At 33.6% G+C, this 13,953-nt stretch overlaps 1 pseudogene across 1 annotated transcript; it reads right to left on the bottom strand.

Moving 5' to 3' along the window:
• Window positions 1-1,057: 1,057 nt before the first annotated feature.
• On the bottom strand, window positions 1,058-3,245 carry LOC149404522 (phosphatidylglycerophosphate phosphatase PTPMT1-like; annotated as a pseudogene). Its single transcript, XR_016302022.1, has 6 exons — window positions 2,897-3,245; window positions 2,535-2,657; window positions 2,335-2,428; window positions 1,959-2,041; window positions 1,785-1,876; window positions 1,058-1,699 (listed from the first exon to the last, which is right to left on the bottom strand). The product of XR_016302022.1 is annotated as a phosphatidylglycerophosphate phosphatase PTPMT1-like (transcript).
• Window positions 3,246-13,953: the final 10,708 nt, after the last annotated feature.

Here is a 13,953-nt window from a genome sequence, read left to right as displayed (position 1 = left end):
GACATGATGGTGAAGGAGTGACGTAACAAACCCGCCTTTTTCTTCTTCCGGAGGTAGTATTGACCCTTATGAATTCACATGTTTAGACAGCTGCATGAGATAGTATTGACTCGAGCCTATCCCACTCGAGTTATGCTTTAGTTAATCATGTTTGCCTTCTAAACCAATGTTTTAAAAGGCGTAAACGATAACTGAGGCGATTTCTGTTTTCGAGGCGAGGCGTAAGCCTCAAGGCGTATTGAGGCGTAAGCCTCAAAAGATAGGCATAAATTAAAGAAATTTTATAAATCTGAAATAATCCAAAAAAAGTTTTAGACTTATAATGCTTAGTTCAACCCTCAAATACTAATTTAACAATGAAATTGACTCATTAAACTTCTAACAAAAATTACGTGTGGAGAGTAGCGTAACAGCGTAAAAAATTTAACCTAGGTTTATTAATTTTCGTTTGTTTTATTAGTTTCTGATTACAAATAACTCAGGCCCAAAAAATAAGGCCCAAAAATTACAACTGGCCCAATTTTTTTTTTTTCTAGCCCAGCCATTCCAGGCTCGCCTGGAGAGTTTATTTTCCAGGCGTACGCTCCAGGCGCACGCCTAAATGGTCCAAGGCGCCAGTCGCATTTTTTCTTTCCAGGCTTGAGCCTTGAGGAAGGCGCGCCTTGAAAACGCCTTTTTAAACCATGTTCTAAACTCATACGAAGTTCACTCCTTCAGTTTTATGAAGCTCACTTAGGTCACATAAGACTGTGGTGGAGAGCTATAAACCAATGCACTCCCAAATAGACAGACAAGTATTCGCCACTTTGACCGACTAGACAGTCGAGTCGGAGAAACACAGGACTCGCACCGGTCATATCCCACACCAAAGCGCATCCCCGTCGCTCGAGGAAGGCTTGCGCAACCAACACTTTCATAGCCCTCATCGGCAATCCCAAGCAAGACTCTCGACAAAACATCATTTTTTTTTCTTAGACTCGGACACATTCTTCACCGGTAAATTATATTTCAACTCAAGACACATAATTGAAATCCACTGCACTAAATGGGATAGATATATCGGATATATCCAGTGAGATCCACATTCAGGGTCACGTATTACAAGGGTGTGAATCACAGTTGTGAAAGCAAAATGCTCAAACTTTGAAAGTTTCTTTCATGACTCGATTTACAGGTGGGAAAACATCTTATGCGTGTGCCTAGTATATGGACGACATCCTTACATGCAGTTTTATGTACATAAATGAAAAGAAAGAAAGAAAAAAAAAAGTATAACCGAGAAAACCCGAAGTACCATGTATGCAAATTACGAGACCCATTTTCCTTCTCAGTAGACGCGAATGTCGACGCTAATGTCTCCGATGTGGTCAGCGATTATTGAGCAGCTGGTCTCCCTCTGCAACTTCTCTCCCGAGGCATGGCATCGCAGCCACAGGCACGAGATTCTCTCTAAAGCTGCCTGGCCAACGACACGAACCCGACAGACCACACTCAGATCTGCCCATATCTCCCTCCCCACCACTGTGGTCGATTCGTAACCCTCAAGATCCGTATTCGTTATCACAACAACAGACCCATCGTCAAACGCAATCATATCCTTGGAACCACTTGGTCTCGGAGCTTTGTATACAAAATTGTTCATCGGGTTGCTATAGATGACTGCTTTTTTCATCTTCATAAAATAATACTCCTGAACAGCCTGAAATCAAATTCAACCAATATTACTAAATAACATCTCAAAATTCTTCCAGAGAGAGGATGGATTGGAAAATATCTAAGCTCACCTTCCATTGAGAAGAGGCTAAAAGGACTCGAGGCCGAATAGACTTCACATATATTCATACGCAGAATCAGGTGTCATCTGTTTGTGTTGTATCTGCAGAAATTCGCAAGGTAAGAAACCAGAATATCCATAATTTATTGTCACCATGAAAATATTGATTTCTTTTATAATTTACAAGGTAACAAATAACAACTGTTGTGCTGCGCCCCCGTCCAGCTTTACAGTGAACATACGTAGTGCGTCCAGATAATGCATTTTCTAAGTTATAATATCAACAAATTAGATCAATTGATAGTTACTAAAAAAAGTATAGAATCAATTATGCAGTAGTTTATAAATTACTATATGTGCATTGTCAAATTTAAATTTGATCAAAAAGATTTAAGCTCCTGTATGGGACATGAAATAATTATTTATGTGCCACTGTATTGACTATTTTATCTTGTGGGATTTGAATTCATCGTTGACAAATTATACACTATACCCTGAATGACCCCAGTTAGAAAATGACGAGTCACACCGAGAATAGTTTAAAGAAATTAGAAGTATACCATGAATAAACTCCACACCACGGCATAAGTGAGTCAGTGATGGTGCAAAACAATAATCTCTTGTTGAGATGACCAAATGGTCAATTCCATAAGCCTGCCAAAGTTAAGAAAAACAAGTCAGAAATAGAAAGGAAAAAAAAACACCAAGACGAAAATTAGGAAACAAATTTACAGAGAAAAAATGAGAGAAAAGAGCTCACATGATATAGGGCCGTTGGAACCAAAGTCTCATAGGATTCATTAAGTGTCACAACGCCACAAACTCCGGCTTTCTTTAGGCACGGAACATGTGCGGGGAACGGCACAGCACCTAATAATAGATGCTGAAGATAAAACAAATACAACAATTATTCTTATTTATAAAACATATATAAAGAATCAAACATGGGTAACTGATTCAATGAACCAATCGAAAAATTATTGCCAGTTAATCATTTCTATGGAATGCCCTCTTAAGTACAAGAAAGAATACACTTCTATACATACACCACAGTTATAAGCACGTATAAACTAATCGCAAACAAACAAATATAAATTATTGAAAGTTTAATCTTATATATACCTCGTCGATTTTATCCCACCAGCGAAAATCAGACTGAATCGAATTCCTGACGACATTATAAAGCAGAGTCGGGTAAAAAAGCGCGCGAGCACCAGCACCAACCAAGACCCTTTTGGTACCAGAAACGACAGCCTTTTTCTCGTTACGACTTTCAAATTCGTCTCCAACTTTCAATTCCTCAAGATACATGTCATCCCAATTCAAACAAAATCGATGAACACAGCACTACGATTCCCAGATATCTCACGTACAAACAAATTAGGTTTATCACCAGCAGTCAATGTAAAAAATTAAGATAACAAACAAATTTTAAATACAATTAAAACTAGAATTCATGTTGTCTCACCCAATTTCAGAATTTGTGGGATTTCATAGAGTTTTTCACCATGAAGAGTTGTGGTGAAAAATTAATAGCATTGTTTTCAAAATTTTGTCCAAATGTCAATTATTTACGGCTACTTGTCAACCATGTACACGAAGACTTGGAACATTCACTTATTAAATCTTAATTATGTTATGAATTATATTGGGATCTCTGTTAAATTTCGCGTTTAAATGTTTTTTTTACGCATTTTTTACGACTTGATCATCTTTAACTTACTTATGTTCATATTTTGGGTGAAAAATTACATGTTCATAAATTTTATTAACAAAAAATTAGCTACGTAAGCCACCTAAACTATAGGAATTATAAATTAGCCAACCTTTGGTAAATACTTTGTAAATAGGCAACTTGCATACGTGACAGCCTATTAACTACTTTTTTTACATGTTTGATTGAGTTAAATAAGTCTTTTATTAATCTGTTAATAAGTTAACTTGGCTATTTACAAGAAATTAATCAAAGCTGGGTTATATCTCAATTAACTATAACTGTGTGGCTATATAACTTAATAACCCTTTTATTAATGAAAAATATTATAAAATATTAGTGAAACTACTAAATACTAGTTACATAAAAAAAGAAAAAAAAAATGAACATTGGTTTTGTAAGGCTCTAACAAATGCCAGAATGAATAGAACACATAGATCATTGGTAATGATGTCTAGAGATATCCAAAAAAAAAATTTTAAATGGCACAGTGGACTGTAAAAACCAAATATTAATGTCTAGATACATGGATCGCCCAATTAACATGGTAACAATTAAGGCTGTAATGGTCACCGGTAAAATTGTATCAGGCCATACCATTATCCAGAGTAAAGGAAAGGTATACGCGTGTGGCAACCACCATATAAACGAATTAGAATATACAACAAACTATTACATTCTCTGCTTCAAACGCATGGCATTAAAAAGGTATCAAAATTAAAACCAAAAGTACCTAGCAGGCAATCTTTTTGGCTTTAACTCCTAGAAGAAGAAAAACTAGATTCGTTTTATATTTGATAAAGACGTATATAAATTTCATGCATACAAATCTTCAGTCAACAACCCCAAGAAAATCACCGAGTAATCCTTTCGAAAAAAAACCCCCTCTTGATAATCTCCATAACTAATAGAAATGGCTTCAAGAAATAAAATGCGTTGGCAACGTGTCAAAAACACGATTTTGAGGGTAAAGAGCAAAAGTGGTCATCAGAGCTGGAGCGAGACGGGTAAAGAAGAAGCCCAAAATCCGGCCTCTGCCGCCGAGTCATCAGTAACCAAGTCAACGAGTAATAAAGAAGTCCAAAATCCAGCCTCTGCTGCTGTGTCATCAATAGCCAAGTCATCCACAGCGTGCACGTTAACATGGGCTTCTCGACCCGCAGACAAGCCGATGGTTCACGGGTTTGAGACTCAAATCCTCTCCCTGATGAAACTGCTCGGCGAGAGAGAAAATGATAGACAGTTTAAGGCTGTCGGAGTCGTTGGAGTTCGCGGCGTCGGAAAGACCGCTCTTTGCCAGGCATGCTTTTACCAATACGACAATTCATTCTCTCCTAGAGTTTGGATGAGGGTCGCTAAATTAGAGAAGACCGAACTGCTGATAAGAGTTCTGGAGAGACTCGGAGTCGAAAAGACGACTACCTCTTACTTGAAGAATGACGACATCACAAAGATCAAAGCGCTTATGTACCTTCTTCGATGCCGGTTGATCGGAAAGAGGTACCTGATTGTGCTCGATAGTGTTCCGAGTAGTGATCCGTGGTATGATAGGTTGTTTGAGGGCGCTCCGATCACTGCAGAATCCAATTCTGGTCTTCGAATGGCGTGTGGATTGCCGAAGGAGAGTGCAGGGACAGTGATTGTGACGAGCAGAGACGAGTGGGCGGTCGAGAAGATGGTGAAGGAAGGGCATCGCGACATGCACCGTGTTGTTCCTCTATCGGATCCTAAGAGCCTATCAAGGATATTTCAGGATGCTATTTGTAAGTTGAGCAGAAAGAGACAGGGCGTGGACGTTGATATGAAAATGGTGGTTGATAGGGTAGCGAAGACAACTATCACAAAGCGTCAGCTTTTGGGGGAAGAAATCAAGACGGAGCAGACAATCAAGGATATGGTTGTTAAGAAATCCAACGGTCTTCCTTTAGCTGCAAAGTTGATGGCTGAGACGATGCTTGACCAGTTGGAAGAGACGGAAAAAAGAAAGGCAAAGTTGATGGCCGAGACGATGCGTCACCAGTTGGAAGAGATGGAAAAAAGAAAGTCGACTAAGAGAGATGCGGCAAAGAAGAACGGAAAAGCTTCCCATGAGGAATCTGGTGAAGACAAGAAGCATGAAGAGGGTCAAGCTCGGGAGCGTAAAGACGGTGAAGTTGAGGAAGAAGATTCTGGCGCAAATAAAGAAGACAAATGTGCTGCCAAGGACGAGGGCACAGAGAAAGAATATCAGAAAGGCGCTAAACAAGGTCAACAAGAAGAGATAGTACATAACGAGAAAGCATCGACATCAAAAAAAGGAGATGGTCAGAAAGAAAAGGAAACGTCAAATGATCATGTCGTACATAGGAAAGAAGAAGAAAAACATAGAGAAGACAATGGTGGTGATGATAGTGATGCCGACAATGCGGAAGAAGAAGGAGAAGAAGAAAAAGAAGAAGAACACATAGAAGCTACAAAGGAAATTGGTAAACCTGAAACTCATGGAAAAGCAAAAGAAGAAAAGAAAGATGACAAGGATGAAGAGCAAAATGATAAAGACGAAAAAATAGAAGACACAATGGGAGTGGGTGAAAAACCCAATCAAGGGCAAGAAAAAGAAGAATTCGGGCGTACGGAAGCTACAAAGGAAATTGAGGAAAAACCAAGTCAATGTAAAGATGGAGAACAAGAAAACAAAGAAGCTCCCAAGGAAGTTTGTGAAAAATCAATTCAAGACAAAGAAAAAGAGGAAAAAGAAGAACACAAAGTAGCCACAAAGGAAGTTGGTGAAAAATCAACTCAAGGAAAAGAAGGAGAAGAGGATATCAAGGAAGTCGTGAAAGAATTGACTCGAGGAAAAGAAAAGGAAGAACATGAAGAAGCTACTAGGGAAGTTGGTGAAAAATCAACCCATAACAAAGAAGAAAAAGATGAAGAACACAAAGAATCTACAAAGGAGGATAGTGAAAAATCGACTCGAGATAACAATGAAGCGAAAGTTGAAGAGAAAGTTTTGCAAAAGGAATAAGTCAAACAAAATCCGAAAAAAGTTTGAGGAAAAACAAAAGCAATACAGAAAAATCACTGCAAAATAAAGAAGCCTAATTTAGTATTTGTTGTTATTTTATTGCCAATGTATATTGAATAGAGCTGTTCATGTATAATTTATAGGGTTGTAATTTATATGTTGACTTTAGTTTCATATTAAAAAACAGAAAATGAAAAAACAAAATAAGTTAATGAATAATTTGTATGTTGACATAGCCTCGACATTCTAATTTCCAAAAATAAAATGTGATGTAATAAAAAAAAAATTGATAACCATAAATTAAAGGACTTTATACATGAATGAGCTAATTAAAATTAACTAATGTTTTATCAAATGGCCAAGGTTTTCAAGAGCTATTTGAATGCAACCAATTATAATGGGTCCATTATGTAAATAATCACATTTATAGTTTGACATTGCTAAATAGCCAATGTTTCGTAAATTTTAAGTAAATAGCCACTTTCATATATTTACAGATGTAAATCTTAGGTAAATAATCACTTCTATTTATTATGCCACGTCATTTTAATAACTATTTACTTAAGATTTACGAAAAATTAAGTATATAACAATTCCAAACATTTTAATTGGCTATTTACCTAATTTTTTGAATTATAATTGACAAAGACAAGTATCTCTTTGATGGATTGGTTCCAAACAAATATATAAATATATAAATATATATATATATATATATATATATATATATGTGTGTGTGTGCGTGTGCGTGTGCGTGATTAGAATTTGAATTGATTTTCTATATTTTTAATTACGTTTTTAACAATCTATTTTCATATAGTTGGCAAACAATCAATTTTGAATTAGTATGCTGGTTTTCATCCCAATTTCTCAAAAATACGTATTGTTGAATTTAGTTTTTCACTATGAAAAAAGATTTCATTTTTTATGAAATTCGATTCAAATCCCTATGTTCTAACATCATCTGCTAAATCAAGTTAGTTCTGATTTTTATCCTAATTTTTAGATTTTTTTATCTTTATGTTCGTGTTTCATGTTCAAGAATAAAAAAATTTCGGGTTTTCAAAATATATATTCATGCTTTTCAAATTTTTAATCTACTATTTATATATATATATATATATATATATATATAATATTATATTATATATATAAGTAGCTTAAACCCAAATCTAGCGTTGAAATTAGGCAACAAAATGGTAAGATTTCTGATTTTGATATTTTTTATTTATTTGTTTTTATTTTTTGTCAATTTCATGTGTTTCATGCAAGGTTCGAAATTTCATTTTCGACGTCGTTTCAAGCCTCTTAATTTACAAAAAACCGACATGTCGACGAAAAATCGAACGGAAAAAAATGTGGAAAAATGCAATTGATATGCCGTTTCATGAAAAATTGACATGCTGATGGAAAACCAAACAAAAATAATGTTACATGTTAAATATATGTGTATATATATATATATATATATATATATATATATATATCTTTCCATCGTTAAATTTGAGATTTATGCTAAAATTATATTTTTTTAGTTTCGAAATGCAGAGTGCAAATAATGGGGCTTAGATCTATAATTTTGAAGAATAATGTGTTAGTACTGGTATAAAAGTGTATGTTATGAAGTTTATTGGATAAGGATGAAATTAATAATTTAATGTCCTATGGAGACTTTAACACTCTGCTATGTAATGTTTGTACAAATAATGGGGCATTATACGACGAAACGAAAAAAAAAAAAAAAAAAAAAATTCTTCGTCAGCTGTCAGTGTTGGACCTATTATTTCTCAAAGCCCATTACGTGGGGTTTGTAAGTGGGAAAGAATTGTGGCTCAAGTGTATTTACTTATTGGTTTAATAATAATAATAATGAGATAATTCTTATTCGTTAATTAATAGAAGGTAAAATCCTATTGTACCCTGATGATGAGTCTGTATAAAGAGAAACCCTAGGGATTCGTCATCTCTCTAAACCCATAACGTAGTTTTCCAGAGCCATCAAAAGAAAACTGTCAAAACCTAAAGAGGTCAAGAAGGAGAAACCAATTCCGGTGATCATCCGCTGCCGTCACCGTCACTCTCGTCATGGATCGATGTAAGTTTTTCTCAATCCCTAATGTTGTGTGAAAATCATCTAATTATAAGATCTTGGCTAATTAGGATCGTTTAAATTATGCTCACATGTGGTATCAGAGCCTTGATCGATGAATTAGGGATTTTCCTATTAAGATTTGTTTTATCCTCCGTGCGTTATGCTTCCGCTTATATAGAATTCAATTGAAACTTATGTTGCGATATTATGTTTTCTGTGTGATCTATTGGTTCAATTTATTTATTATCATCGTTTATGATTCATGGATCGAGGATTGAGATCGAGTGAATTGGTATATTTCAACTTTGTTATTCGGCGATATTCTGTTGGGTGATTTATGTTCGCACTCAAATTTATAATTTCTGATGAAAGAATCTTATGAGTCGGTGTGTTTTTATCTGTTATGCTAATGGATTCAATTAAATTGTTTTTATCATTAGTAATAGTATATGAGAGGTATATAGTTTATTTTTTCAATTTATGCAACAATAAGGATTTCAATCTAATACTTCTTACTTTTATTAGATATAATTATTGATAAGCTACTCAATTTAGATCTTATTCTTATTTGAAGTTAAAACCACTAGCTAATAGATAGTTATTATTTGAATATTGATAAATATTAATTTTCATTAAATTATTTTGTAAAAATAACTCCGTGGCTAACCACTATATCAATATATATTTTGATATATAATATTGATATCGGTATATTTTGTCGTTTTTTTTTCTTCTCAAGATGTATATTTGTCGTTAGCATGTACCTCAACAAATTAAGAGTATTAGTAACAAATTTAGATTATCACGAATGTTATCATATAATCAATACCCTTTTGTGAAGTAAAGATATTGTCTAATGCCACCAACATCAGCCTATATGCTTTCGTCAAAGACAAAGCTGCCATAACTGAGGAATTGATTCTAGGCTTGTCAATGCTAAATATATTAACTCGTATAAAGTGAGATATATATTCTCTATGCATGTTGGGGTTTTGGAATCGGCTATTGTAGTAACATACAAGATACCATAGATGGATGAAATCAAGAAAGTAAATTCCACCTTTAACAAGTATCATTTATATTTATTAGTGGGTCTGAAAACGTAATTTCGTTCGACCATCAGTAATAAAAAAAAATCAAGAATACAAACTAGGTCATCAATTTAGCATATAAAACATTAGCTAAATAATATTTTATGTACATGCATGTTTATTAATGCAAAGTCTACCGTGAGCATTTTTATATAATCTAACGTCAACCTTCAACTTAGATAGAAGATTCCGTGTACGTAGAACCATGATATAATATAATAATCCTCAAAGTTTGCAATTTTAATATAATCAAAGCAAGTACTTCTCTTTCAAGAATACTTATTGGGTTAATTAACCTAACTTCTCAAATGAAAACACGTTACGGAGACTTATATAAGAAATCACTAACTGCACTCTTGTTCTTAGAACTAGAAAAGGAAAATTTAAATATAAGCAAAGTTATATTCTGGTTTAAAAAAAAAAGGCGAAAAGAGTAAAGTGATAATGTTAGGATTTATTATTAACACATGGCCTGGGGAAGAATATATGAATAAAAGTGTTTCAGCGAGTTTCACATTCCTCGTTCTTATTCGGGCTTTCAAGCAAAACACTGCAATTTCTTTTTTCCGTACAGCCATGTCTGCTAAGATTTTACTACATTAAATTAGGTTTATCAGCAACAGATAATGTAAATATATATATATATATATATATATATATATTGATTATTTTATTTATGTTTAATGAGTAGGGCAAAAAATACTCTTTAAACTAATATCTATTCTCAGGGCCGGCCCAAACTCACCGGGACTCAAGGCGATTTAATATTTTGAGGCCCTATAATACTAATAAAAATTTAAATTTTCAGGGTAAAAATGTAAATTTTTTAAAAAATGAGCCAAAAATGTAAATTTTTAGGGTAAAAAATATAATTTTTTTTAAAAATAGGTAAAAAAGTGTAAATTTTTAGGGGCCCATCCACATATGTGGCCCTAGGCCTGGGCCTAGCCCGCCTTAGCCCAAGGCCGGCAGTGTCTATTCTCTTTCACCCTAAGTTTTAGAATTTTCGAGGAATTTCATAGTTTTTTTTCTCATAATAAGTTAGTTTATACTTTATTACATCTTTTACATTGTTCCATACCATAGAATTCATGGTTTAAGTATTTATTATTTTATTTTTTTTAAATGTAATTTTTGTATTTACGGAGAAGCATATGCATGGAAGATTTGAGTGATGGAAAGAATAGAACTTTATTTGGTTACCCTAATCAAACTACTCTCCCCCGGATCTCGTGGTCAGCGTTTATCTTGTTAAAATTATTGTCCACAGAAGTATTTAGTTAATTACCCAAAGATTGTGTCATATAAGTAGACATTATAATAAATTATCATTCTGATTATTTCAAAGAAACGTAAAACACATTCATCACACCTACAAAACTTGACAAGGAATTGTTACATAGGGACATAAATCTCCATCAAAGTAGAAGGCTAAAACTTGGTCCCGAATTAATCTATGTCTGGGTAGCTATATCAGAAATCACAGATTCAGTTCGCAAATTGTAGGTTCACTTTGATGGGAGCAGTTTGTGTATGTATATGATCTAGACAAACTTTGATTACACGAGTCATTTAAAACAAACTTTGATTAGTCATTCAAGTCCATATCTTTTGATTCTTCGATTTATTCATTCACAGCTATACGCATGCTTAAATATTTACGTTTTGGGAATCATAATTATAATCGGGGGAAAAATGGATTTACAAATATGAAATTCAGCTCTTCTAAAGAGAGTAAATGTTATCTCACTTGAGAATTGAATCCATTCTTGATAAAATGCACGCACTTTCATAATCAAATTAATGGAACTCAAGGAGGATATATGACTCGAAGGGTATAACGTTAATGAATTTTTTGTCACAAAGATTCTTGGTGATCGATGACCGTGTAATGGGTATATCAATGGATACTCAGATCAAACCGATTAAATGTTATTTGAGAAATTGTATCAACTACCATCATTTGATAAGTTTTTCTCCAATTCCCCACTAAAAGCTTAATTTGACCTGAGTCACTTGTACAGATATAATTTTACCCTCAATAATTGATGTCAACAATTTATATCAATTGTTGACATAGATGTCAACAATAGATGTCGATTGTTGACATCTATGTCAACAAACAGAGAACCCAAAACTAACAGATATCAACAATAGATGTAAATTGTTACATCTATGTCAACAATAGTGTCAATTGTTGACATCATCTTAGGGTAAAATTGCATTTGTACAAGTGGTTTACTAGTATTTTTTTGTCAAATTAAGCTTTTGGTTGGAAATTGAAAAAAAAAACAACTTATCAGATGGTGGTAGTTGAAGCAATTTATCTTGTTATTTTAATTTTGCATTTTTAGTGAAATAACCAAGAGATTTGATCAAACGAAAGACGGAGGAATTGAGACTCGCTCTTATTTGTGTTTGTCTTAGTAGTTATTAGGTTCATAGTCATCGAGTGGACTATATAAAGATGTCTTACATTGCAAGTACGCAGCAAATTTCAGATTCGTAAAATGAGTTTTGATTTTATATATATATATATATTATAAATGATTAACTATCAATTAATCCCTTAAATTTTGAGTGGGCTTGAGAAGCATTTTAATTTGTTGGCCAAGCCCATAGGTCCTGATTATGGACGTCCAAGGCTGTTGCATAGGGCTTGGAAATTTTGTTATATTTAAATCTTATAGATTGAGATATTTTAGAATAAGATATTATATTTACGAATTTGATTTGATAGATAATATCTTTTATACAAATAAAAGAATATATTAATCAACAGATTTATAATTTGGTAGTTGATATTTTACTTTATTCTAACTAACATAATAGAGTCACCATTCTGATTCCACTTTATTCTAGGAATCATAGTAAAAGAAAATAAAATAAAATGGTTAAGATTTTTCCACCTTTCAAGGCTTTTAAAAACAACTTACATAGAAGGGTGCTTGAAAAAAACACTCTGGAAACTCTTTCTTTTCTAGAGATTTTCGACCCCATATTCTTCCCAGAAAGGTGTTTTGTTGTTCCAACGAACTTCTTGATGATTCAATAAAAGTAAACAAGAAGTAAGCCCATGTTGAGTTTAGTGCCCACAAGTAGATTTACTAAAGTGTAATAAGTTATTTCAAATGTAGTTTGATGTAACGCTGAATTAAATCAATGACATGAAACATGCATTTATTCTCTTTAAGGATGTGTTATCATTTTTAGTCTTTTTTCTTTAAATAGCTTACAACACGTGAAGAGTCAAATTCAGATTTGCGTAATATCTCTTCTTATAGTTGTTTAAAAATGATACTCACAATCTTAGGAATAAATGAACAATTGAGCTCAATAGAAAATTGTTAGGAGAACTCACGACATTTGGTAATGAAATATAGATAGTTAGAAAATCTATAATTTGTCCTAAATATCTTATGAAGATATTGGATATGACTAATGTCCTCTCTAAGACTTAAAACTAAAACTATTTTAAATCTTAAAGTCACTATGAATACTGATGAGGACATCACCAATAACAATCAGCCTCGCACAAACATTGATGCTTCGGATGGCCCATTGACGCGAGCCCGAGCAAAAAGAGTCAAAGAGGACGTATCCATTCTACTCAGCAAGTTCAAAGCCCAAAACATTGACTTTGATGAGCCAAAAATACTCAACATCATTTCGGCCCAAAATGAAGTCTTGGACAGCCCAATTTGAAGTTCATCCAGGTCCACAAATCAACACAATCAGCCCACTTCTTCTTCATTTGGACGTCCACTATAGAAGACTTTTCATTTTCCACAAGTCTTTTCATTTTCAAAGACTTTTCATTTACAAAACTTTTGATTTCCAAAAGACTTTTTTTTTCCTAAGTCTTTTCGTTTTCATTTGAATATATGTTAATGTTTAGAGTTTTAATTATGTCTTTTGGTATACTTGTAACCATCATTTGAAGTTGTATTTATAGGCAACTCAATCTGAATGAAAAGAATCAATCAACATTTCTGAAAACACTTTGTGAGAAAATACTCTCTAATTTCTTAGGTTCTAAATCGTTGAACTTATCAAGGCAAATAACTTTGTGGCGTTCTTCGAGTTCTAGACTTATCAATAGTTTCATTCCATAGACTATTGTGGCGTCTTTCATTTCCCCTCAATCTTATCAATAGTTCAAATTACAAACTATTGTGGCGATTATCACTCCACCCAAAACACCAAAACCGACCCTTCCTTTTAACCTATCCAAAAACCACCAAAAATTCCCTACAACAACAAAACTGCAAACCT

Source organism: Urtica dioica, chromosome 2 (genome assembly GCF_054948205.1).
Source record: "Urtica dioica subsp. dioica isolate 48M chromosome 2, U.dioica_male_clone48M_v1_H2, whole genome shotgun sequence".
Taxonomy (NCBI): Eukaryota; Viridiplantae; Streptophyta; class Magnoliopsida; order Rosales; family Urticaceae; genus Urtica; species Urtica dioica.
This window is presented reverse-complemented; position numbering and strand designations above follow the sequence as displayed.